Source organism: Oryx dammah, unplaced genomic scaffold (genome assembly GCF_014754425.2).
Source record: "Oryx dammah isolate SB20612 unplaced genomic scaffold, SCBI_Odam_1.1 HiC_scaffold_22, whole genome shotgun sequence".
Classification (NCBI taxonomy): domain Eukaryota; kingdom Metazoa; phylum Chordata; class Mammalia; order Artiodactyla; family Bovidae; genus Oryx; species Oryx dammah.
This window is the reverse complement of record NW_024070206.1, coordinates 33,051,923-33,079,327: the sequence shown is the minus strand read 5'-3', so window position 1 is coordinate 33,079,327 and position 27,405 is coordinate 33,051,923. Positions and strand designations below refer to the sequence as shown.

General features: G+C 40.7%; 1 protein-coding gene and 1 long non-coding RNA gene across 2 annotated transcripts in view; one reads left to right on the top strand and one right to left on the bottom strand.

The window, feature by feature from the left end:
• The window catches only part of CDH2 (cadherin 2), a 241,712-nt gene that overhangs the window by 37,278 nt on the left and 177,029 nt on the right, over positions 1-27,405 (top strand). The gene's annotated exons all lie outside the window — the stretch shown is intronic.
• Positions 6,741-26,430, bottom strand: LOC120881166. The gene is made up of 3 exons (XR_005725236.1): positions 26,421-26,430; positions 21,821-21,825; positions 6,741-6,829 (listed from the first exon to the last, which is right to left on the bottom strand). It is a non-coding gene; the product is annotated as an uncharacterized LOC120881166 (long non-coding RNA).

Sequence of the window (27,405 nt, the reverse complement as noted above, 5' to 3'; positions counted from 1 at the left end):
CTGTTTAAATAGGATGGTCAGGGGAGTATCATTGTATGGGAGACATTTGAGTAAGAATTGATATTGCAGGTGGTTCAAGTGCTATAGATAACTGGGAGAGGAACGTTCAGATTAACAGGGAACTGCAAATGCAAAGGCTGTGTGACATTTGTGTATCTCCTTTGAAGAAATGTCTGTTCAGGTCCTTTGCCCATATTTTAATTGTTTGGTTTTCATTTTTAAAGTTTTTTAATATATATTCTGGATACTAGATCTTTATCGGATAGATGATTTGTAAATATTTCTCCCATTCTTTAGGCTGTCTTTTCATTTTCTTGATAATGTCCTTTTATGCACAAAAGTGTTTGACTTTGACGACGTACAACTTACCTCTTTTTCCTCTTGTTGCTCTTGCTTTTGGTGTCACATCTAAGAAACTGTTGCAGAATTCAAGATCATAAAGATTTATTCCTGTGTTTTCTTCTAAGATATTTTATGATTTTAGTTCTATTTAGGTCACTGACCCATTTTAAGTTAATTTTTGTATGTAGAAGGAGATGGAAGCCCAACTTTATTCTCGGGATATATTTTGGCAGTCGAGCTGGCAGAGTTTGATGGATTGGACGGATGGTGTGAGAAAAGAGGGGTCAAGGATGACTCCGTGATATTTGGTCCAAATCCTGGGAAGGCTGTTAGTCACTGTGACGGGAATGATCAGGAGTTGGTTTGCGTGTGTGGAGATGAATGTCAAAGATGGATGAAGACATTTTGGTACAGGTTTGGGGTTTAGTGGAGTGGTCTAGGCTGCAGTGTGGGTAGTTCTAAGTGTATGAAGGACAGTCATGACCCAGGGTGAAATCACGAAGAGGATTTTCCCCAAGTGTGAGGAAGAGACCAAAGAAAGAAAGAAATGCTTTCATATGGAGCCTTTCAGGATTAGGAACTCAAGATCAAGAGCCGGAATGGAGGTAAACAAGGTCCCACTGTATAGCACAGGGAACTATATTCACTATCCTGTGATAAACCATAATGGAAAAGAATATGATTGAGTGTCTGTATAGATATATATATATGTGTATAACTGAATACTTCACTGTAAAGTAGAAATTAACACAACGTTGTAAATCAACTCTACTTAAATAAAAGAAGTATTTTTAAAACCCCAGCGATTGGTTTTATGCCTGTATCAACATAATAGTGGGCATTTCCTGTAAAATATTTAGATATTTTTTGACTAGGGTCTCAGATGTTTGGCATACATGGCTGTTAAAAGTTTATACAGGAGCTTTTCCATCCCTTTACAGTTTTGATTTCTTACTTAAAACAACAAAAAAAGAAATTTGGCTGTGCTGGGTCTTCATTGTGGTATATGGGCTTGGTTGCCTTGCAGCATGTGAGCTCTTAGTTCCCTGACTAGGAATCAAACCTGTGTCCCCTGCGTTGAAAGGATTCTTAACCCTGGACCACCAGGGAAGTCCCCTATGATTTCTTATCTTAAAGATACGATTCAAAAGACAGAAGACAGAGAGGTAGTGAAGACTGAGAAAGGGTGACCAGAGAGAGTTAGGAGAAAACCCAGTAGGATGTGGTACCTTCAAAGGCAAGTGAAGTTGTATTTCAAAGGAGGGAGTGACCCTCTGTACCCAATGCTACTGAAGGGTCAGCTCAGATGAGGACTGAGAATTCACCATGGATTTCACAGCATGATGGTAACTGGGTGAGTTTGATTCTGGTGTGTTCTATAGTTATGTGGAGGTGGGAAGCTGGCCACAGATTGAGTTTTCCTTTAGAAGGACGAAGAGAAATTGAGTGGCAGTTGAGAGGGAAGCAGATTCAACCGAGGATGGTGTTTTGTTTTTTTGGTAGGGCAGAAATGGAGAACAGACTTGTGGCCACAGTAGGGGAAGGAGAGGTGGACAAATTGAAAGAGTAACATGAAAACATACAAATTACCATATATAAAATAGATAGCTAGCTTGACCGAAACCAACAAAATTCTATAAAGCAGTTATCCTTCAATTAAAAAATAAATGAATTAAAAAATTAAATAGATAGCCAGTGGAAATTTACTGTGTGACTCAGGGAGCTCAAGTCAGGCGTTCTGTGACTACCTAGAGGGATGGGGTTGGATAGGAGTTGGGAGGGAGGTTTAAGAGGGAGTGACGTATGGTCACCTATGGCTGATTCATGTTGATGTATGGCAGAAACCAACACAATATTGTGGAGCAACTATTCTCCACTTTAAAAATTTAAAATAAAAATGAGGATGATTTTTAAGGACGGGAGGAACATCCCATGCAACATGGTTGCATATTGATGGCAAAGCCTCCAGGAGGGAGGGGAAAAGTGATGGTGCAGAAGAGAAGAGACAGTTACTAGGACAATATCCTGGAGTGGACTAGAGAAATGAGATCATGTGGGACTTGGAAATCTGTCCTTAAGATGAGCCACACAGATGTTCTTATGTACCTACATTTGGGAACCACTCTCACGCTTTTTGTTGAGTCACTCCTGAAAGGTTTTAAAAATCCTTCCTTTCAGCTTGATGATTTTATGTCAGCAGAAGGCTTGCTCTTCAGAAATGGCAGCTAGGATAAAAATGAAACCCTTGTGGTGTTCGATGATGTAAACAGGGTTTTCATCGCTGGAGCATCCTTGACAGATGGTTATCCAGTTTCTGCGAGAATACCACTGCTCATCCCCTCCCCCCAGGAGGAAGAGATCATTCGTTTACAGAGTCTGCTTCGTCACCGAAGAGCTCTCACTGTTAAAAAGCGATTTCTGAAAAAGTTGAACTGAAGCATATGTTCCTAAAATCTTTACCCGCTGGTGCCTGTTTCGTCATTTGGCACCTCACGGAGCAGCGAGTGCGTTTTCTTTTCCTCTGAGGTCATTCATTTCATCATTTTTCATTCGACAAGTATTTTTGCTCGTGCATCACATGCCAGGTCTTTTTCAAGGAACAGGGCAATGCTGGTCAGCAAAATGGGCAAACTCCTTGCAGTGGAAACTTACTTTGAGAGATCCTCCAAATACTTGAGCATCATCACCTTGGCTCCTGAAATCTCTGCCGCAGGCTGCACATCAGACCATTTCTTCAGTGGGGTTTGAACATTCTGGTCCACCCTTCCCTTTCAGCCTGAGGAAAGTGAGCTTCCCTCCACGACTGAACGCACAGCCTATGCGTCCTGCCTGTGCTGGCGAGCCATCCTTCTTGCCTTTGACTGAGATGCTGTACTAGTACAGCCCAGGGTGGACTTGGCGCAGTGCGCCACTCCATCCTCCTGTTGGCTCTTGTCAATAAGACTGTGGTTAACAAAAACTCGAGGGTGTTTTTCAGATGAACTGCTTATCATCTTGCACTTAAAAAAATGATTTTTGAACTCACATGTTAAACCTGTAAGTAGATTTTTTTTTTTCAAAAAGGCCCTAATATCAATAAAATCTGGAGACCCAAACTGGCAACCTAGACACATAGAAGCCCCAGGAATCAATGCCAGTATTTAAGTCCTCATTTGAACAGAGAGGCATATGACAACATCTGTAAGTTGTAGGTAACAATAGCTGCCAAATCAGTGGAGTAAACAACACACACAAATGTGTAGACACACAGATGCACACACATATACACACGCACACACACACAAATTCTTTAAATTGTTAAATGATCCAAAAGTGGTTGATGAGTTTCAGCCTACAGCAACTTTGAGACAATGTTAAGATTTTATTTTAATTCATGGTCTTTGGTTTTCTTAAAATAGGATTTCTCCATGTCAGGCAATGGAGAAAAGACCCATTGCAGACATTCAGTTCAGTTAAGTTCCGTCGCTCAGTTGTGTCCGACTCTTTGAAACCCAATGGACTATAGCACGCCAGGCCTCCCTGTCCATCACCAACTCCCAGAGTTTACTCCACTGAGTTGGTGATGCCATCCAGCCATCTCATCCTCTGTTGTCCCCTTCTCTTCCTGCCTTCAGTCTTTCCCAGCATCAGGGTCTTTTCAAATGAGTCAGCTCTTTGCATTAGGTGGCCAAAGTATTGGAGTCTCAGTTTCAACATCAGTCCTTCCAATGAACACCCAGGACTGATCTCCTTTAGGATGGACTGGTTGTATCTCCTTGCAGTCCAAGGGACTCTCAAGAGTCTTCTCCAACACCACAGTTCAAAAGCATCAATTCTTCTGCACTCAGCTTTCTTTATAGTCCAACTCTCACATCCATACATGACTACTGGAAAAACCATAGCCTTGACTAGATGGACCTTTGTCGGCAAAGTAATGTCTCTGCTTTTTAATATGCTGTCTAGGTCGGTCATAACTTTCCTTCCAAGGAGTAAGTGTCTTTTAATTTCATGGCTGCAGTCACCATCTGCAGTGAATCTGGAGCCCCCCAAAATAAAGTCTGTCACTGTTTCCACTGTTTCTCCATCTATTTGCCATGAAGTGATGAGACTGGGTGCCATGACCTTAGTTTTCTGAATGTTGAGCTTTAAGCCAACTTTTTCACTCTCCTCTTTCACTTTCATCAAGAGGCTCTTTAGTTCTTCTTCACTTTCTGCCATAACGATGGTGTCATCTGCATATCTGAGGTTATTGATATTTCTCCTGGCAGTCTTGATTCTAGCTTGTGCTTCATCCAGCCCAGCATTTCTCATGATGTACTCTGCATATAAGTTAAATAAGCAGGGTGACAATATACAGCCTTGACGTACTCCTTTTCCTATTTGGAACCAGTCTGTTGTTCCATGTCCAGCTCTAACTGTTGCTCCTGACCTGCATACAGATTTCTCAAGAGGCAAGTCATGTGGTCTGGCATTTCCATCTCTTTCAGAATTTTCCTCAGTTTATTGTGATCCCTTGCAGACATGTGTAGGTATAAATAACAGGGGATTTAGACCACCCCAATTATTACTGTTTGACATTCCTGCTGAAAAATGAATTTCATTCATTTTAACAGAAAATAGAAATCATCTATTTTTAAGAAGGCACATATCTTATTAAAGCACATCTATAGTTATAATAAGCCCTCATCTTGAGGGTTTCAATCTTAGTAGATGATTATCCCCTAAATCGATAGAACAGAAATGAACCTTTTATTGCATTTGGAGATGTGAACACTGTTTTTTTGTTTGTTTGTTTATTAGTGTTGTTTGGACTTTGGTAACTCTGCGTTTTGAACCTGGTCTCTCAGGATTCTCAAATTTGCTTGTTTTAATTATTCCTCATTGAAACTTTTGTAGGGCACCCTGATGAGGGTTTGTTCACTTGTAAGGGCAAAGTCACTGACACCTCATTCTATTATTTTTCTTTCGTCAGTGTGGAGTGTTTTACTTTCTACAATGTGGCTCCTTCTGTGGATGCTTTCGTTTGCTATAATTTGGGGGGGAAATGTCTTTTAGGCTTTTTTCTCCCAAATGGAAGCATCATCATACCCTGTTGTTTCAAGAGTGGAATTGAGAATGCTAGCCACTTTTGAAGACAGTTTTGTTTGTACCAGGCCATGCCTCCTTTGTCCTTCATTGGAAAGACTGATGTTACGGCTGAAACTCCAATGCTTTGGCCACCTGATGCGAAGAGCTGACTCACTGGAAAAGATCCTGATGCTGGGAAAGATTGAGGGCAGGAGGAGAAGGGGATGACAGAGGATGAGATGGTTGAGTGGCATCATCGACTCGATGGATGTGGGTTTGGGTGGACTCCAGGAGTTGGTGATGGACAGGGAGACCTGGCGAGCTGTGGTTCATGGGGTCGCAAAAGTCGGACACGACTGAGCGACTGAACTGAACTGAACTGATGCCTCCTTTGGGCCTCTAGCTGCCAGTCAGTCTTTGTGATGGAGGTGGTTTCTCCTCCCTGTAAGGTTCCCAGTGTATGAGGAAGTGTCCCTGTAATGTACGAATTCATCAGATTTTAATCGCACTACCTTCTAAGTTGACTGTTACATGGCTCTGCACTCTTCATATGCTCTTATTCTTTTGCGTGTAACTTCTGTTTCTGCTGCTGCTGCTAAGTCGCTTCAGTCGTGTCCGACTCTGTGCCACCCCATAGACGGCAGCCCACCGGGTTCCCCCGTCCCTGGGATTCTCCAGGCAAGAACACTGGAGTGGGTTGCCATTTCTTTCTCCAATGCATGAAAGTGAAAAGTGAAAGTGAAGTCGCTCAATTGTGTCCGACCCTCAGCGACCCCATGGACAGCAGCCTTCCAGGCTCCTCCATCCATGGGGTTTTCCAGGCAAGAGTACTGCAGTGGGGTGGTCCGAACTTTTGTTTCTAGTGTCTTTGTTAAAAAGTATAGGAGATTACTCTGCCAGTGTTCTGTTTCTTTTAAAAAAACAATATGATCAGTTTTCAGACATTCAGGTTTTTATAGATGGATTCCAGGTGCCTCCAATAAAGGTAGTCTCTGCCTGACTTCCACAGTTGGTCCTTAGTGTGTATTTATATGACAGAAACATAGATGAGATGGTTTTAGAGGTGTTATATTTTGGAGGTTGTACCTTGCCTCTTCTCTAGTGCTTTTTTTTTTTTTTTTAAATGTAGAAGCCCACTTTCTGTCTTTGGAACAGATTTGGATCAACTTCTAAAATAGATATTGATGAAACCTTTGTTCGTGTTAACACTTGGAACATATCTGTGTCCACTATCATTATATTATTGTTAGTTTTTGAACATCTGAATATTTAGTTTACCAGATACTCAGATGAGGAGACTATTAAGTTCTAAAAAAGTGCTAATACATGGAGAACAAGGCTCTTTACTTATCTGGTAGAAAAAAAACCAAAAAACAAAAAACTTCATCATAGGAAATGGCCCATAAGTTCTAATTCCTAGGGTTGAAATCTCTTGTCCTGGCTCATGTCATAGTCTAACCAAGGGTATTTCTGTCTGACGGGAAGCACCCAATAGGCTATATTTGATCTTCCTCTGATATCAGTTGGCCTCCTCAAAGTTCTCCTTTCCCATCTGCCCTTGACCTTATTGAGCTGTGCATTGAATAGTATTTTCAAGCTCCCAAATAAGGGCAAGTTCATTATTACTTTTGTCTTTTATTTCAGAATTTCTCTGTAAATTAAATATTCTCAGATTAACAAGTATTACAAATTTAACAGTGTTGATGTGGAAATTTTCAGAGCTTTCAGAGTATTTGTGTTCCCAACATGTATTCAGCAAATATTTGTTTTCTCTCCTGGCTAAGGAAGTCTGTTGCATTACTTTGGAAAATACCAGAGCCCAGCTCACACTTATTACTTATGGTAGTGGGGAAGACATCCCCATTTGTAGCAGTTATTTAAATTATAAATGTTTCTTTGCAGCATTTCTGTGTGGTTTTAAAGGGCAAAAATAAGGGGCCACCTTCATGGAATGATTGGAGCTAAAATTTGACAGAGCTGAATATTTGTTCTGCTGATTCCTTTGTGAAATTAAATCCTGCAGATTTTCACATTATGCATATATGTAATTATTCCTTCAGCTCAGTCACTTTGATTCGCTTTGGCGTCTTTTGTTGACTTGTCATCTATTCTGTCAATGTAGAAGACATTTATTAAAGCATCTTGTTGCACTGATATTGTAGGAAAATGTTCCTTTATGAAGTAATCTCACACTGACTACTCAAACTGATGAAGCCCCAGTATGGTATTGTCACTTTACTAGCGATTAGCAAATTAGTAGATGGCGTGAACTCTCAATCCCTATTAGTGCCACATTCTCAGAAGTTTAGTAGTTTGATATTTAAATGTCCTAATGACTTAACCCATAAATCATAATTATAATTTATTATTTTCCAGGCAACCATTTAAATAAGCTAAGCAATTAAGAACAGGATACATCCTTTGTCTTGCTCATTATCAATATATAATGTCCGGTGGTTGCAGTATGCACATTTGGGCAAGACTGTGTTGAAATGTTTAAGAATCACCTTATCTTTGGTATTCAGATTGTTTATTTATAAGTGGTTTTTGTTGTTGTTCAGTCGCCAAGTCATGTCCAACTCTTCGAGACCCCATGGACTGTCTCTGTCCGTTGAATTGGTGATGCCATCTAACTATCTCATCCTCTGTCACCTCCTTCTCCTTCTGCCCTCAATCTTTCCCAGCATCAACATCTTTTCCTATGAGTCAGCTCTTCGCATCAGGTGGCAAGAAAATTGGAGCTTCAGCGTCAGTCCTTCCAAAGAGTATTCAGGGTTGATTTCCTTTAAGATTGTCTGGTTTAATTTCCTTGCTTTCCAGGGGATTCTCATGAGTCTTCTCCAGCACTGCAGTTCGAAAGCATCAGTTCTTCAGCGCTCTGCTTTTTTTATGGTCTAGCTCTCACATCTGTACACGACAACTGGGAAAACCATAGCCTTGACTATTATGGACATTTGTCGGCAGAGTGATGCCTTTGCTTTTAACATTTGCATAAAACATGTTATACTTCTTGAGAAATTTCATAAACATTATATTGATTGCCCCAAATTCCAAGAGACAGCTAAGATGGGGTGCATCTGGGGGTGCGGAAGGGGAGTGTTTCTATGTTCATGTAATGAAACTGAGCTCACACAGCTGAGGTGACTCACTTGTAAGAGTAATGAGTGGCTGGAGGTTCTGTCCCTTGCACAGAGTCCCTCCTCTCCGGCTCATGAGAGCCGTGCTGCCCAGAAAGGCTGCTTCAGGTGGAACATTCCGTACCCCTTCAGCTCTCTCACCTCCCCCTGTGTGTGCCAGAATACACTTACTTGCCTCGGGTTTTAAAGTCCTTGTTGCCGGTCAAGGTGCACAAGGTCCATTGTCTCAATCTTTCTTTTCCAAAATGATCACAAATCACTTCCCAGCCTACTGTATGCCCTGGAATGTTTTCTACTTAAGAAATAGAAATTCATTGCTGTGGAAGATGAGAGAAGATGTAGGTAGCCCACATAAAGCCCCATCTTGGTTTTGTCAGATGCAGCTCACTGGGCAGAAATTGATGAATCTTTTGTTTTCCCAGAGTGCTTGTTGTGAAGTGAAGATCTAGTGTGTGAGAGCTCTAGCCAGCATCAGAAGACTGTATAAAAGCAACAGTTTCCAAGGTTCTATAATGCTAATATGTTATGTTCAGTCATTTCCAACTCTTTGAGGCACCCTGAACTGTAGGCTCCTCTGCCCATGGAAATTTCAGGCAAGAATACTGGAGTGGGTTGCCATTTCCTTCTCCAGGGGATCTTCCTGACCCAGGGATCAAACTCAGGTCTCCTGCATTGGCAGGTGGATTCCTTACCACCTGGAAGTCCAATAATGATAATAGATTTTTTAAATTTATCAACTGTCTGCATGTTCCAGGTGCTTAATAGACACTTTCATTTCTACTTGTGTTGCAGGTAAGGAAATTAAGATGCAAACAGTTTAAAGTGATTTCCTCAAGGTGTTCCATTAGCAAGTGGTGGCACCAGGGGTTGAGTCCGGGTCAGTAGGATGTCTGCTCCCATCCTCTTCCTGATGGACCATGCTGCCTCCATGGGGTGTGCTGAAAAGTCAGGTCAGACCCACTGGTCCCTCACAGGAATGAGGTACTGGAGGAGGCATACTTGGAGAACTATACTTTGCAGAGTGGCATTTTGCAGAGTGGCATTTTGGATAGATAAGGAGGCGATAGTTAAGGGGTGTGTGTCTGAGATCAGATGGACATGGGAGGAAGATTTTTATTGGAGAAAACTTCCCAAAATGTAGACCGATGGGACAGAAGTAAAAGTGTTAGTCGCATGGTATTAGTCCGACTGTTTGTGACTCCCATATCCCATCTGGGCTTCCCTGGTAGCTCAGATGGCTAAGAATCTGCCTGCAGTGTGGGAGACCCGGGTTCAATTCCTGGATTGGGAAGATCCCCTGGAGAAGGGAATAGCAACCCAATCTAGTATGCTTGCCTGGAGAATCCCCATGGACAGAGGAGCCTGGCTGGCTACAGTCCATAGGGTTGCAAAGAGCTGGACATGACTGAGCAACTGACACACTTATCCCATCCTAAAGACTCTTGAGTTCCAGAGTGAGGAACTGAGCTGACTCTTGAGGTGGGAGTCATTCAGTGATGGAAGGAGAATTAGGCAGTTATGGATTCGGGAGAGGACCATATGGATGAAGCAGACTTGAAAAGCTGTAAACAGTAGGTGAATAAAGCTGTGCAAATCAGTTGTGTAGTTGGCATCATGGCAGCCCTTCCTGAGATTCATTCCTCAATTACTGTGCAGTTCATAGATTTAGAAGCTTGATTCGCCTACAGTTCTAAGGACAAGATAGTTCAGTTTAGTTCAGTTCAGTCACTCAGTCATGCCCGACTCTTTGCAGCCCCATAAGGACAAGACATCATAACCTTATTCCTATGACCACAGTGGAAACTTTTGGATCGGTGAGGTCAAGTTTAAGGAAATTTTGCTTCCTCTCAACTTTTCTCTCTAAGTCTTTGCCCCCTCATCACTGTGCCCCACACCTCCTTCCCTTGGCCTCCATGGTTCTCTTCCTCTCTGGATGAAGACAAGGAATTAAATAATCTCTACAGTTCTTGCCAATCCATCACTTCCAAGCAGAGAGGAGAGATGGAGGGAAGCTTGGCCTCTGATGTGATTACCAGCTGCTGAATTAATATAATCTGGAGCTTTTTCCATCCCTGGGCTTCCCGTCATGTTAGCCGATAAACCCCAATGACTGTGTCAGGCAGTGAGAGAGGCACTTCTGTTACTCTCAGCGAGTTGCATCCTGGTTGGTGAGGGTCACTGTGATGGTGGGAGCACAGGCTTCATGACTGTGGGGGCAGGAGAAGCTGGTTTACAGGGTTATAGCTAGGAAGGGGAAGTATCAAGACAGGGATCAAAAAGGTGCTGCTTTGCTCAAGGGTCTCTGCTTTTCTGCCATGGGCATGAGGTGATGGTCACCTCTATGTGGTGGAACCGGGTCACTTATTTACCCAGTATCCCCAGGGCCTCATACAATGGCAGCCAGGTCCTGGCTGTAACCCTAGGTGATAGATTAAATGAGTCAATGAGTCTGAACAGAAGCTTGGCAGTTTACCGAGAAACAGGAAATGAGGTCAAGGACAGTATCATCTGTTGCAGGGAACACTATGGAAATTTTAAAAAAAAATGAAGTTCTTCAGTAATCTAGAAAGATGGAAATGGGATGCTAGCTTGTGAAATGATGAAAAGTAGTTGAGCAAAAGGAAATTTTGACTAAGCTCTAGGGTCTTACTTCTTTAGTCTACAAAAAAACTGTTTTGGCAACAATTTCTTCTCTATCCCTTGCTTTGCTTTTTCCTCTCTGTTTAAATGGATTTCTTTTTTTCTAAATCTCTTCCAAAATATTTTGATTTTTCTTATAAGACTATAAGATAGAGAAGTACAGGAAGAAAAATTGAGGGCTTTTTCTAGGTCAGATCTTAATAGAAACTCACCATGGCAGTGATTGATGTGCTAACTGAAGATTCTATCAAAGTGTTCCTGTGAGTTGCCTAGAAGTGCAGTAAGGTGTTGTCACTAAAAACCCTCAGAGTGCTTCCATAGGGACCTTGCTGTGATTTTCTTCACACCTATGGCCTCTTTTCTTACAAAGTAAGGATGCAAAAGTCATTCGGAGGGTTACATTTTTTAAAATTGAAAGGAAATTCACTCTCAGAGAGATTTTTCCTTTGGTTTCTGTCTTAGAACTTTCAGGTTGCTATAACAGAGTGCTGTAGACTTACACAGAGAAGTATTTCTCACTTCTCTGGAGGCTGGGAAGTCCAAGATCAAGACTCTGGCTGTTTCATTGATGGTCTTCTTCCTGCTTCACAGGCATGCCTTCTCATTGGGTGCTTACATGGTGGAAAGGGCAAGGGAGCTCATTTTTTTTTGTTTATTTCCCATAAGGACACTAATCGCATCGCAGGAGCTCCACCCTCACGACCCACCTCCTAAAGTTCCCACCTCCAAATCATATCGGGGATAGAGTTCAACATATGAATTTTGGGGGAGCTGCCAGTATTCAGTGTTTAACAAGTTCCTAACATAAAATTTAGTATTTATTAAACATGAATTTTAATATTTGGGGGAAGAAAAAGATATATAATTCTAGATTTGTAAAAAGGGCAGAAGAACCTTAAAAGGAAATTATCACTTTGCAGCACTATAGAACTTAGAATATCTTACTTGATCTTTTTTGCATGGGTCATTCTGTCAACAAATTATCTGGTATCTATAGGGTCCAAAATGACATTTGCTTTCTCAGATTTCTGGAACTATTTTGTGGTTGTATGTCCAGTTAGCTGAGAACATGGTGTAAAGACTTGGTTTTAAAAATAAAGATTCCATTGAAGGAATGAGTATGTGTGCTCAGATATGCGCCTGATACTAAATTTTTAACTAATTCTTAAAGGGAGCTCATCAAAATTGAAGTCTCAGCCTCTCATGGAAATGTAATCCTTTTACTCTTCTCCACTGATTTCAAAGAGGGCTTGTTGAACTCCACTTTGGAAAATCTTGGCAGCATTTCAACACTGTGCCCAACGGAGGTAACATAATTTTAGACTTTAGTCTCTGGAGATGGAACCCAAATCGTCTCCTGCAGGGCTCCCTGGAAGAGGCCTGCTCAGCTGCTGTGATGCTCTGTTTTCTCAGGACTTTTGCCAGTTAATCCTGCCACATAGACCCCAGGGGCTTCCCAGGTGGCGCTCGTGGTAAAGAACCTGCCTGCCAGTGCAGGAGATGTAGAGATGCAGGTTTGATCCCTGAGCCAGGAAGATCTCCTGGAGGAGGAAATGGCACCTCACTCCAGTATTCTTGCCTGGTGGGCTACAGTCCTTGGGGTCGTAGAGTCAGATGCAGCTGAGCATATACAATATACAGCTTACACAATACTCCAGCTAGGCCTGATGTAATTACTTCACGGATGTTCTGTGTCGGGTAGATGTATATCCCTGTCATTGAGGATAGTAATTTTCAATTGCTATGACTGGGAGGCGTTGTCAGAAACACTTTTTTTCTATTTTTACTTTATTTTACTTTACAATTCTGTATTGGTTTTGCCATACATTGACATTTTACAATGCTGTATATATGTATTTCACAAGAGAGCACACTTACCCTTGACCGTGATGTGGGCTTTCCGGGTGGTGCTAGTGATTAAGAAACCGGGGATGCAGGGGACATAAGAGATGAAGGTTTGATCCCTGTGTCAGGAAGATCCCCTGGAGGAGGACATCGCAACCCACTCCAGTATTCTTGCCTGGAGAATCCGATAGACAGAAGAGCCTGGCGGGCTACAGTCCATAGGGTCGCAAAGAGTCAGACATGACTGAAGCAGCTTAGCACATGATGTACTCCATTTTCCGTTCCATTCCGAATTACACTAAGAATCTGTCATTTGCAGTTTGAAAAGCATTGTGTTGGCCCTGCTTTCTAGGGTGGAGTGCTCAGCCCCAGAGTCTTCAGCAGGGTTCCTGTCTGTTCTCCAGCAAAAGTGCCCTCCGATGATCGCCATGACTTACCCATGCCCATGGTCTCTCTGTTAGTGCTCATGCCATCCTAAAGGGGTCATAATGCTTCTGGAGAATATTTATTTATTGAACATTATGTACTGGATATGAAAGTATTCTGTTTGTGAATTACCACCTGTTTGCCTTACAGTCATGTGTTAACTATGAGTGCTACAGAAGTTCATCATTTTACCAAGAATGTAGGAGAGAATGGACACTGTGTTTAATGCTGAATTATTCCCCCAATTCTATTTTTTTACCTAATAATAAATCTTTTATGTAGCTCTAGATTTCTTAATGGAGAAGGAAATGGCAACTCACTCCAGTGTTCTTGCCTGAAGAGTCCCAGGGACGGCGGACCTGGTGGGCTGCCGTCTATGGGGTCGCACAGAGTTGGACACGACTGAAGCGACTTAGCAGCAGCAGCAGCAGCAGCAGATTTCTTAATAATATGTAATAAGAAAGGTATATAAATTACGCTATTGACATATAGAATCATCATTAATTTTTTACAAGTTAATAATTTGTATTTTCCAAGTTATAGACAAGACTAAAGTCTCAGGTATATTCATCTGATTTGCAAATCATAAGCTGAACTTCCATCAAGAACAAGAAAGTTTTGATAGTTTATCTTTGGTGTGTGTTTACCAATGGCCTCAAGGCCATCTTCTTACAAATACGTTTTGATAATTACCACAATTAAAGCATACTTACTTATATCGTAGATAGATTTTTATTCACCAGGCAGTTATGCTTCATTTGTGAGTGTAAAATGTTTATAGCTATAATTTTAAGGTATTAAAGTGATGGAAGCACATCCATTTTCAGAGAAAAATAATTCAGCATTAGGAATATGTTAACTTTGGACTTGATGTTTTGAAAGGCAAATTGCAATTTTCAGTGGAGTAGCTAATAACCATATCACACAAAGGCAGTTCTAAGGTCCGTTTGCATATAGAAAGGACAAAAGTCACATAATTCAAGAAACAATTGATGCCTAATTGTTTCGGGTGGGCTAGGATACATCTGAGACCTGCCTATGAAAGTCTGGAGTTATTGGAGATGATGGGTGGCTGCATCTACAATTATACTTCCAAATATAAGCAAAATAGCAATTCAGATAGACCATGTCTTCTAGCACTGGTATATCTGCAGGAACCAGATATCTGCTGCTAAACCCAGCAGTTTGGTTAGTTCCTTAATTCATAAATGCCTTTGAAACATATTATAATAAAACTTGGAATATTATAGTTTAGCCATCAAGGTTCTTTGGAGGCTAGCTAAACATCTGCGCAATAAATATTTATACTTCTGATATTTTAGGTACACATGTAGTATTTTGTACACATACAGTTCTTGATGTGTAATCTAAGAAATTACATAAGTGATAAGATTATGAAAATTAGTTAAAATTTTAAAAGTTTTTCAGAACCTATTAATTTGTTTTAATTTTGCATTTGGTTCCAGAAAAAACAAATGAAAAGCTGACAGGGAATTTCATGACATTATTTAAATACGTCAGAAGTATGGTAATGAGTTGCCATGAACTCTGTGTAATTGTTCATGTCTTACTGACTGTATTGTTTGTACTGTTCCTTTATTTTTTATTTTTTGACAATAGAACACCTTTATTATTTTCTTTTCCACATATACACAGTCACACGTCCTGGGAACATCATAAGTGTCCTAGAACAGCAGCCAACTCATCTTCGGTCATTTCTTTATCTTTTCATTCATTAACTCAAATATTTGCCACAGAGCATCTTTTTTAGGGTTATAAGTTAATAGGTAATAGTCCAACTTTGCAAAATATTTGACCATCATCACCCTTGGCCAGCAACACCCATGTCCTTTGATGGCTGAGCACATAGAGCCTCGCAATATGTTAACCATACAATTTGATGAGTTCATGTGATTATATGAAGTGAGAGAGGAAATGGCACACATGTGTGTTTCTTTTGAAAAAATTTTCTAATTAAGTTTATACTAAAATAGCCTTGAAGGTCTTGTATACATTAGGGCAACTCTGCTTCCAACCATAATAAACTCTGCTTTTTTCAGACCTAATTATATTTATATATGCTTGTAAGGGTTTTTTGTCATGGCTTAAATTACTGTATTGTAACAAGCCTTAGTGCTCTGCTTCTTCAAAAGATTATTTTCCTTATTAAAAAGTGGAATCAGCATTATTTTAATAACACCAGGTAAAATCTATGTATAACTATTGTTCACTAAAAAGTATTTTTCCTTTTCTTCAGGGCCTTGTATTGATGGCTGCTTCCCAAGTTTCAGATTAGACCTGGGCAACCTGTCATTCTGGCCACTAGAATTTTAATTTGCTGTTATTAGGGGAAGCATATAAATTGCCAAACCACTAGGCATTTGAGTCCATCAGCCAAATGTAAAACTGCTCTCATAGAAATTAGGGGAAAAGTTCTGTAGATTTTAGAATTGTTTCTTCTGTATCAAGTTGGTGGATTGGATAACTTGATGTTCATTCTTTTTCTACACAAAAGAAGATGATTTAATAAGTAGTACAGTGTTTATCTTTTCTTTATAGTAAAAATTTCTCTGCAAGCTGTATTCTGTACTGCTGCTGGAATTCGGTACAGAGCAGGTTTTGTGCCTGTCTCTTGCCTAAGGACTCCCCATGGGCCTCCATGGGTCAGCGGTGCCTTACGGACAAAGTCTAGCTGCCTGAGGCCACCACACAAGGCCTTCAGCTGCAGGATCTGGCCCAAAAACTCACCCCATAGCCTTTGGGGACATTCTTGGGCTCCTATTATTGATGGGTCCTGGCTGCAAATTGAATCATGTTGCCATATCTTTGGGGCTTCCCAGGTGGCGCAGTGGTAAAGAATCCGCCTGCCAATGCAGGGCACACAGGAGACTCCTGTTTAATCTCTGGCCCAGGAAGATCCTCTAGAGTAGGAAATGGCAACCCATGGGGTCACCAAGAGTTATACACGACCAGCATGCACACTGTATCATCACAGGTGCTGATCTGTTGTTCCAGAACCTACTAGCCCTCTCTGTCCATCTTGCAGTTCTAGGAACTTGAAAGTCACTTTTCCATACCAGCATTGTAGTTCCAGCATGCTGGCCTGTGTCTTGTTTACATCTTTATCCCCTTTGCTAAGCACAGCACACTTAGTAATGTTTGAAATCAATGATGGATTTCACTTACTTATTCTCTTTATCCAGGAGATTAGAAAATTGGAGAGATTTATCCAATATTAAGATTTTTTTCAAAGGTAATTACTGTTTGTCGATGAGAGATTAGAAGCCTCCTGGCTGTGTTTTATATTTATCTTATGTGTAGCAAATTTGCTTGAGTTCCAGATACTAGGTTAGTGGCCTAGATGTTTAGCTTAATTATCATAACAAACAGTGGGGTAAGTTTTATATATACTTTAAAGGGATTGTGTAAACAAATTCAGAAAAGCTAAAGAGTTTGCACAAGCACTCAGCCAGTAAAGGAAAGATACTCTATTTTATCAAAGGCCATGTGCTGTCTCTCTAAGGCCGGAGTATACACTGTTCTGTATTTTAAAGAAATGATTCATTTTGATTTTTTTAAGTTGATTATGTAGTCATATCACCTTCCCCAGTTATTCTGTTTCGGTTTTATTTATACACCCGTTTGTTTGCGTGTACATGCTTAATCGCTCAGTCGTGTCTGACTCTTTCCAACCACTGCACTGTAGCTTGCCAGGCTTCTCTTTCCATGGAATTTTCCAGGCAGGAATACTTTAGCAGGTTGCCAATTCCTACTCCAGGAAACCTTCCTGACTGAGGGATCGAACTCATGTCTCTTGTGTCTCTTGCATTAACAGTGGATTCTTTACCACTGTGTCACCTGGGAAGCCCATATCCATTTGAGGACAGTGTATAATTAAGCAAACAGTCACAGATGTCATGGTCTATTTTTCTCTGAATGATGGCAGTCTTTAAAATGAAAAATGTTTGTACAGTTTTGAGTCCATCGCATCTGGATACTTCCTCTAGAATAACAATGTATGTATACCTTTTAACAGTCTCATTTTTATTAAAAGTTTCCCTGTTTTTCTTTAAACATGAACGCTTGTGCTGTTGATCTGAGAAGTTCTAACTGTTTAAACAATACAGGTTTAACTATAGATGTCATCTAGTTTCCTGTAAAAATGCTCTACTTAAGATAAGTTTTCATTTTCCATACTATTTTCAGTTCAATTTAAGGAGAATGATGACATCATCTTGCATATTTTCTACACCCCCAAATATTTCTTAAATGGTAAACATAAGTGTTTTGTAATTAGGAGCTCTGAGTTGTAAGTCATAAATGGTATCTGAGATTTAGCCTCTTCGTGCATGATGTGCACGTGTGCTCAATCATGTCCGACTCTGCAGTTCCATGGACTGTAGCCTGCCAGGCTCCTCTGTCCAGGGAATTCTCCAGGCAAGAATACTGGAGTCAGTTGCCATTTCCTCCTCTAGGGGATCTTTCTGATCCGGGGGATTAAACCCACATCTCCTGCGTTGGTAGGCAGATTCTCTACCACTGGGAAGTTCCCTAGCCCCTTAAGTGAAGTGAAATGAATTTGCTCAGTCGTGTCCGACTCTTGGCAACCCCATGGACTGTAGCCTACCAGGCCCCTCAGTCCATGGAATTTTCCAGGCAAGAGTACTGGAGTGGGGTGCCATTTCCGTTAGTCTCCTTCAAATACTGAGGATAATGACAGCCCCTATTTTGCAAACCTGTTAGGATGAGTTAACAAGTTAATATCTAGAAAGTGTTTAGAACAATGCCTGAACATATGCATGCATGCATGCTCAGTCCCTCAGTCCTGTCAGATTCTTTGCAACCCCACGGACTGTAGCCTAACCACCAGGCTCCTCTGTCCCTGGGATTTCCCAGGCAAGAATACGACTCGTTGCGACCCCATGGACTATACAGTTCCTGGAGTTCTCTTTACCACGGTGCCACCTGGGAAATGCTAAGTTAAATGTTTATTATGATGATTGAGGGATTTTCTTCCACATCTTCCTTTTCAACCTTGATTTTCAGAAAGCAAGTTAATTTGCATTTACTGTATTAGGGTAGATAAATTCATTCTTATAAAACAAGTATTTGGGTTGAATTCCTCATTCCTCTTCCTCCTTCTTGTATGTCCCCTTAATCGTGGCCTGCTTTTAAAGAAGAAAATAAATTTTAAAGCATTTTCTTTGAGTCTTACTCTCTTCCACTTCCTGTCTTCTTTGGAATCACTACTCCACGATATTAGTTTTTGTATTCAGTGTATTAGTTGAGCGGTGGCAGCTTCTTTATTCATTCTAAGTACTTTGTAAATATTGGTTAAATGAATCAATGACTGGGCAATAATGTGCTGGGTTTCTGACTTCTTGACCTTCAGAGGAAGAAACTTGCAGAGTTTTCTCATACTTCATAGTCTGAAATATAAATATTAAAGTAGTCTCTTCCTCCTCCTTCCCCAGCTAATATCCGAGTCATAGCATGGCGTTCTCCCAAATGGACATAAAGCCATTACTTGGGGCTTCCCTGGTGGCTCAGCGGTAAAGAATCTGCCTGCCAACGCAGGAGAGGCAGGTTTGATCCCTGGGTCGGGAAGATCCCTTAGAGAAGGAAATGGTAACCTTTTCCAGTATTCTTGCCTGGAGAATTCAATGGACAGAGGAGCCTGGAGGGCTTTAGTCCATGGGGTTGCAAAGAGTCAGACATGCCCAAACAGCAACAACAAAAGCTTTTACTATCTAAAACTCAGCCAGTTTTTAAAATAACTCATATTTGTATCTAACACTCTTAAGATTTGTATTTGTATCTAACACTCTTAAATAACTCTCTTAAAATTTCAGAATGAACACAGTGAGTAGGCAGTGTATACTCCATAATATGAAAAGCGTAGCAACTGACCTGACATACAGCACTGCACAGCCCTTTAGTAGCCATCAAGATTGAATCCATATCCTGAGCTGGATTTCTCCTCCACTACCATCCCCCCTCTGAACTACAGCCAATTATCTTATTTCTTTAAATGAGTCATCCTTTAATCATTATTAGTTAGTGAGGTTAAAAAGACACAAGAGATAAGGAGGAGGTGAATGCCCTGATTTAATACTAAATCATTGTCTTCCTGTCTTTTAAATACAATAATCCTAGAGGAGTAAATTTAGGTATCAGTCGTGAGTAAATATGGTATTGGGCTTTCCTGGTATCTCAGCTGGTAAAGAATCCACCTGCAATGCAGGAGACCCTGATTCCATCCCTGGATTGGGAAGTTCCCCTGGAGAAGGGATAGGCTACCCACTCCAGTATTCTTGGACTTCCCTGGTAGCTCAGACGGTAAAGAATCCACCTGCAATGAGCGAGACCTGGGTTCGTCCCAACCCAGAGGAGGGCATGGCAACCCTCTCCAGTATTCTTGCCTGGAGAATCTCATGGACAGAGGAGCCTGGCAGGCTACAGTCCGTGGTGTTGCAGAGTCGGACACAACTGATGGACTAAGCACAACTCACAGAACAGTAAATGTAGTATTAGATCAGAATACTTAACCAATTGAATTTGGAAGAGAAGGTGAAAGAGCTTTTCAGAAATATTTCTTTGGCTGATGTTTAGAAAAACAGGTTTTTCTTTCATTTGTTTTAAAATCGAGAATTTGAAAACGTAAAGACAGACACTCATGAAATTGGGAAATGCATGCTTGGTCTGGGTTCTGAAAACCAGGATAAAGGGGTATGGTTTCTCTTTTTCTGAGATTAAAGTCTGCTGAAAATTTTGGCAGCAACTATTTTTTATTGTAATAAGATCAGTCCACAGCATATTCAGGCATTTTGAATGAAAATTGAGTTTGACTGAAGAAAATCATGTCCTTCCAAATGAAAATGAGCAGATGTACAAAGCGAACCTTAAAATTAATCTTGGATTTACCCTTCCTTGTAAGGCATGTGATAATGTGAATGCATCATTTCACCGGTGTATTGAAGCTGACAAGGGCGAAGGGGAAGCTGCTGCAGATTTAGTTTTTAAAAAAATTACATAATTTGGGGGTTTCCGGAGAACAACTGTATTGAGACGAAATTGCCTTTCTGCTTAGAAGTCAGGCAAGAAGATACTCTTTTTAAAGCCATTTACCTTTGACTTGTTGTGAGATCATTTTTAAAACTGAGAGAAATCTTTGAATTGAACATGAGTCGTATCTCCCGGCCTGTTCTCTAACTGAATGCTGTCTATTATTTTAATCATGTTAATCCACGACTTAGTGGAAAACGCTGCTCTGTGGCCACCCCAGAACAAAAGTGCTTTCTGTTCTTCCTTCTTCAGTGAACCGGCCTTCACATCACCCAGAGTCCAGCGAACATTCAGGGGTTTAATCCGAGCCGATCAATACATTCCAAACCCTTTATTTAGTGAGATCAATACAGTGTAATGAAGTCTGCATTCCAGCTCCTTTCCAGGCAGCCCAGCCGGGCCAGAAAGGTGTCTGTTTTTCTGTTCTAAAGCACAATCAAAATTATGGTGACGGACTTTTCTTATTAACCAGGGACAGAGCTACGCTTTTAAGTTCCCACTTAACAAATTCCACAGATCACTCTCCCTAGTCCACCCAAAGACAGGTCTCCCATAATAAATAAGGCGTGAAGAGAAACCATGTGATTCCAGAGGGAAAAATTAGTATCAGCAAAATACCTCTTCAATAATATCTATGACTTAATCATATAAGATGATTGCTGCTAAAGGGTTGGGAATAAATCCCTTCTTTGTATGAAAGTATGCCCACAGGTTAGCCACCTGCTTCTGAAAAGTCTATAGATTATTGAAGAGGTGATCTGTCAACTGTAATTTTTTGTATAGATTCATTTGCAGCAGGAGGACTACAAATTGGAATGTATCATACTTCTGAGTTTTTAGTGGTTTGTTCAGGATTTGCTCTCAGTGAGACTTTTAAACTATTTCCATGTGAACTTTGAAAATATGTATATATTTGGGACAGTACTCTAGGGCATTTGGGGTATCAGTTTTCTGACCCTTGCATCAAGATATGCAGGCAGAACTGAAGCCTGAAAATTGATCCCTTATACAAAGAGCTTAAACACAATGTGCCACCTTGTTGGCTTCATATACTTTTATAAACTTTCAGCATGACCTAAAAATGCCCTGGGATTTTTATTTCTTCCCATATTCTATCTCAGTAAAGGTGGTCCTATTTATTATAAATTACTGTTTTTTCATGGGCCAGTAAATCATTAATATGAGACCCGCTGGAGATTTTTCCATTTTCTAGTTTCTGCTTTATGAAGTGTTGTAAGCTACTGTTTATATTCCTAGGCAAAAATGAAATATATGACTAACAGTGTGCTAAACACAGTAGTAGAGAAGGAAATGGCAACCCACTCTAGTATTCTTGCCTGGAAAATCCCACGGACGGAGGAGCATGGTAGACTGCAGTCCATGGGGTCACAAAGAGTCGGACACGACTGAGCGAGCCTCACAGTGTGTTAAAAGAGTTATGTGTAAGAAAGTTTTGAGGAATCACCTTATAAGTTGCTGAATTAGAAATGTTTATTTCTCAGTGGTTTTGAAATTTCATTTTATTATTATTTTGGCCACGCTTCTTGGCTTATTACCTGGGATCTTAGTTCCCTGGGCCCTCAGCTATGAAAGGGTGGAGTCTTAAGCACTAGACCACCAGGGAATTTCCTCAGTGTTTTGTAATTAGGAATCTTCAGGACTTCCAGGTAGTCTGGTGGGCAAGACTCCACATTCCCAATGCAAGCAGCCCAGGTTCGATCCCTCATCAGGGAACTAGATCCCACATGCCTTGACTAAAGATTTTGCACACTGCAACTAAGACCTTGGGCAACCAAATAAGTAAATATATAAAGAGAAATCTTTAATACTGACAATTTCTACTTAACCATAGTTTATAAGATTGTAGAAAAGGACTAGAATTCTAGACTCCAAAGGAATTTTGCACGTGGCATAGGCCAGCCCCTTCTTCCATAGAGTCAATGAATTAAAAAAAAAAAAAAGAACACAATTTAGCTAACTTAATTTATGTTGACATTGCTTGTAGAGTAAAATGAGATTGTGAACATACTCTAATAAGAGTCAGTGTGAGGATGAATTGGAAATAAAAACTCTACTTGGAGAAAAAGCAGCACCTTTGAGTACTTGCTGTGTGCGAATACTTTAGCACATATAACAGTTTTTCTTTGTCTGAACTTTTCACCAAATAGTGAAGCTGAGCACAAAGGCAGACAGTTGTTCCAGGGGATCCTTGAAGGAGTGATTGCTTCTGTCTGAGGTGGAGGTTGGGAAAGGCTTCCTGAGGACATGGCAGTGGAGCTTGGCCTTAAAACAGTGGCCTGAATTTGATGAAACCAACTGAGATTGACTGCCTGGCATTCTTTGGGTAGGGGGTATCATGGAGTCCAGGACTTTCAAGATATGAGTAACTAGAAGATTGCTGATACCACCAACTGGAATGACTAAGACCAAATTTCAGGAGTGAGCAAGGAGGGCCACTCACCTTTTCTAGAACCTATGGCTCTCCAGAGGGAAGGATGTATGGTTCTGTTGAACCTTTCATAGTTCATCACACCAATGTGAGTGTGGTTTATTTTATGGCATGATGGTGACCTTGTGTTTCTTGGTAACACTAATCCTGAGTCAATACTGAGTATACAGTCAATACTGAGTAGATTTCCATTGGATTAATGAAAGAGAATGAAGAATTCTGATCATTGGAAAGATAATTGATCCAGTAGTGTGACTTGGGTTTACTTGGAGTTGGGGAAGAGGTTTGAGATGCTATGTAGTTACTTACAGTTGGTGCTTTAAAGCCTAGAATCTAGAGAAAAGTAAGTCTAGGCCTGCATCGCAGGACCCAGATGTGGAACTGAAGGAGGTTAAGGGAGAAATCAGTACAACATAATCAAAGGACCAAAAAAAAGAAAAAAAACAACAACTCAAGAATGGAAGAATGACTAAGGAGTTAAAATAAAATACTGCAGGGAGGCCAAGAAAAATGAGACATAATGAAAAGGTTGCATTTGTTGAATGGGCAGCCTTTTGAGGCCCTTGGAGAGTAGTTTAAATTGAGCGGTTAAGATGAAAATACGTATTTCTTTAAGAAAACATTCCCATGCTTTCACGTGTCATTTGTAATGATGTGCTGGACAATTTAGTTTATTTAAGTGTTTTCTATTGACCCTTCACCCCTGGGTAACCAGCAGGCTGAGGATTTCTTGTGGTCGTTTTAGTTGATTGAAAGCTGGTTACTGAGTCAAACATATTCTGGGTACTGGATACTTATGTGAAACTGCGCAGAAGAATAACATTAGTGTTTCACTGTGGTTTCCATGGATTTCTGTGTTTGTCCTTGACTTGTAATAAGCCTGTTAGCTGTAAGTTGTCCTGGTGCCTGTGGGTAGAGTCAAATTCCATGAGTAAGAGCTTACACCTGTGACCAAAGGGACTTTCTCTTGAGAAGGCCTGAAATCCTTGCCAGACAATTTAACTTTTGAATCAGAAAGTTGTTATCAAAGGAAGTAAAAACAACAAGACAGCTTTTGGTAGGACGGGTGATATCTGTGTTTGGGGGTGGCCATTTCTTGTCGTGTCTGAGCATTTCTCCAGGACTGTTTTTTCCACTCTTAGGTTTACAATTTAGAGCAGGATAGATGTAGTCGATGGAGTACCATGGGTGTTCTGAGTTGGGCATAAATCATGTCTTCCTTTTATATCTATCACTTTTACATCATTGCTCATCTGTCTTCTTTCTTAGGGTCGTATCTTGTCTTTTCAGTATACACAGGCCATTTAGCCATGTCCTATTGGGTGAAATATCAGTTCTGGTCATAGACAGATACATGATGTGTTTTATATCTATGAGTAAGTAACAACAAAACTTTTTGGAGAAAACTAACTTACTTATCAAAATCTGTATCTTTTCTATGATGGAATATCCTGTGATTTCTTGGCTCAAGTTCTTGGCTAGTCATATTTGAAAGCATCTAATCCAGACAGAAGTATTAGGGAAAGGAAGTTTAAGACAATGTTGTATCTGCCACCATCATTTTGCATCTGAAAATGACTAGGGCCTACACCCACACAACATATGTGGATGATACATGCATATATGTGTTTCTGCATGTATTGTTTCAATCGTGTATGTGTGTTTGACATAATTTAGCCAGAATGCATAGGGATAGTTTAAAAGAGTGGTTTTTGTTCTCTTGCTTTATGAATTAGGTAAGATACAAAGTTGTGTGAAACAGGAACTATAAATAACATTCAGTTCAGTTCAGTTCATTTCAGTCGCTCAGTCATGTCCAGCTCTTTGAAACCCCATGAATCGCAGCACACCAGGCCTCCCTGTACATCACCAACTCCCGGAGTTCACTCAAACTCATATCCATCGAGTCAGTGATGCCTTCCACCATCTCATCCTCTGTAGTCCCCTTCTCCTCCTGCCCCCAATCCCTCCCAGCGTCAGAGTCTTTTCCAGTGAGTCAACTCTTCGCATGAGGTGGCCAAAGTATTGGAGTCTCAGCTTCAGCATCAGTCCTTCCAGTGGTCACTTTTTGTGACCCCATGAACTGCAACATGCCAGGCCTCCCTGTCCATCACCAACTTCCGGAGTCCACCCAAAACCATGTCCATTGTGTTGGTGATGCCATACAACCATCTCATCCTCTGTCGTCCCCTTCTCCTCCTGCCCTCAATCTTTCCCAGCATCAGGGTCTTTTCAAATGAGTCAGCTCTCTGCATCAGGTGGCCAAAGTATTGGAGTTTCAGCTTCAACATCAGTTCTTCCAATGAACACCCAGGACTGATTTCCTTTAGAATGGACTGGTTGGATCTCCTTGCAGTCCAAGGGACTCTCAAGAGTCTTCTCCAACATCACAGTTCAAAAGCATCAATTCTTCTGCCCTCAGCTTTCTTCACAGTCCAACTCTCACATCCATACATGACCACTGGAAAAACCATAGCCTTGACTAGACGGACCTTTGTTGGAAAAGTAATGTCTCTGCTTTTCACTGTGACTTAAACAGGAAAGATGTTTATTTCCCTCACGTGCGACCGTTTAGAAGTTGCCTTTGGACATTCAGGGAAGATAGAGTGGCTTTGCTTCATGAACACATCCAGAGATCTGGCTGCTTTGTTACTGGCTTGCCTTCCTAGAATGTTGCCTTTGTTTGCACACTCCCAAGAGAGCTCATAGTATAGTTCACAAGTTCAGCAGTGGAAAGATAAAAAATATTCCTTTTAAATTTATTTGCATTTTTTTCAAAGATTTTATGTGGACCACTTTTTTTAAGTCTTTACTGAATTTATTACAGTATTGCTTCTGTTTTATCTTATGGCTTTTTGGCTGTGAGGCAAGAGGGGTCTTAGCTACTGTACCAGGGATTGACCCCACACCTCCTGCCTTGGAAGGCAAAGTCTTAACCGCTGGACCACCAGGGAAGTCCCAAGCCCTACTTTATAAAGGCATGATTTGGAAGTCACTCATATTACTAACTCTCTCACCTCACTGACCAGATGTTTCATGGGAGACACAACCACCTGAGGGAAGGCAAGAAAAACTATTCTTGGCTGCTGTGTATCCAGCTAAAACTTCTGTTACTTTGCAAGAAAATAAAATTAAATCCTGGGCTACAGTGTCTGTCCTAGGGCATAATAGAGTTTGTGTATCTAAACAGCAGGAATGTCATTTTCTATATTCTCTTTATTACAAGTCATTTATTGAATGTCTGCTCACTAATGGTCAGTGATTCAGTAAGGCATTATTGAGTGCTTTATGAATCCTGCATAAAACATCCCCTTCAACTGGAAAACATGATGGTCTCAAATTCCAGAACTTTGATCTCTGCGGAATTTGGTTGTGTGGTAGATGGCACTGAATTACTGATGGAGGCCCATTTGTTTCCTCAGAGGTTAGGGGTGGGCATAAGTTTGATGACTTCTCGAATGCTGTTCTACTCATTCATTGATTTTGGTTCTTTATTAAACTCTCTTATGTGGTGATCCTGTAGCAGGCACTGCCTGAGATAGGAAATGAATGGGAGACAGGCTTTCACATTAAGGCATTTATACTTCTCTCTACATCCCTGTGAAAAACTGGCCTTGACAGTCAGGGCTGTAAATGGCAACCCACTCCAGTATTCTTGCCTAAGAAATCCCATGGACAGAGGAGCCTGGCGGGCTGCAGTCCGTAGGGTTGCAAGAGTCGAACATGACTTAGTGACTAAACCACCACTACATCCCTGTGAAAAATTGACCTTGATGATTGTGGTTTTATCCTGTGAAAATCACAGGGAAAATTGACCAAAAATGTCTTCCTTATTCCATTCACTCAGAGACTGCTCTGTACCAGATTCCCTGAACATGATCTACTTTTGACCTGGTTGTTATTGTGCAAAATAGTTTTTGAAGATTCAGATTTTTTGTTTCTTAGATTAGTTTTTGGTTTTGAATTTCCTAATTATTTCGAAGTTGCCCCCACTGTATTCAGTTGGTCATGTCAGGGAGCAAAGAAAATAACTTTTATTTATGTCTATTTAATTACTGAATTTTCAAGCTTCAGAAAGTTCTTTTTTTTACTATAACAAAATGTACTTTTAGCTAGTAATTATGCAGATTCTTCTTAAGCAATTCAGATTTTTTAATTTTCCATTTAATCACACTACAACTTATGGATTTTTTAGAATGAACAATCTTAAGAAATAAAAGGCTAGTTTTAATTTTTTTTAAAGATTTGTTTATTTTGGGTTGCGCTTGGTCTTTGTTGCTGTGTATGGGCTTTTTCTAGTTGCGGTGATCAGGCTTCTTGTTGCAGTGGCTTCCCTTGTTGCAGAGCACGGGTTCTAGGTGCACAGGCTTCAGTACTTGAGGTGTGTGGGTCCAGTAATTGCAGCTTGCAGGCTCTAGAGCACTGGTTTGGTAGCTGCTTCTCTGCCTGTGGGAT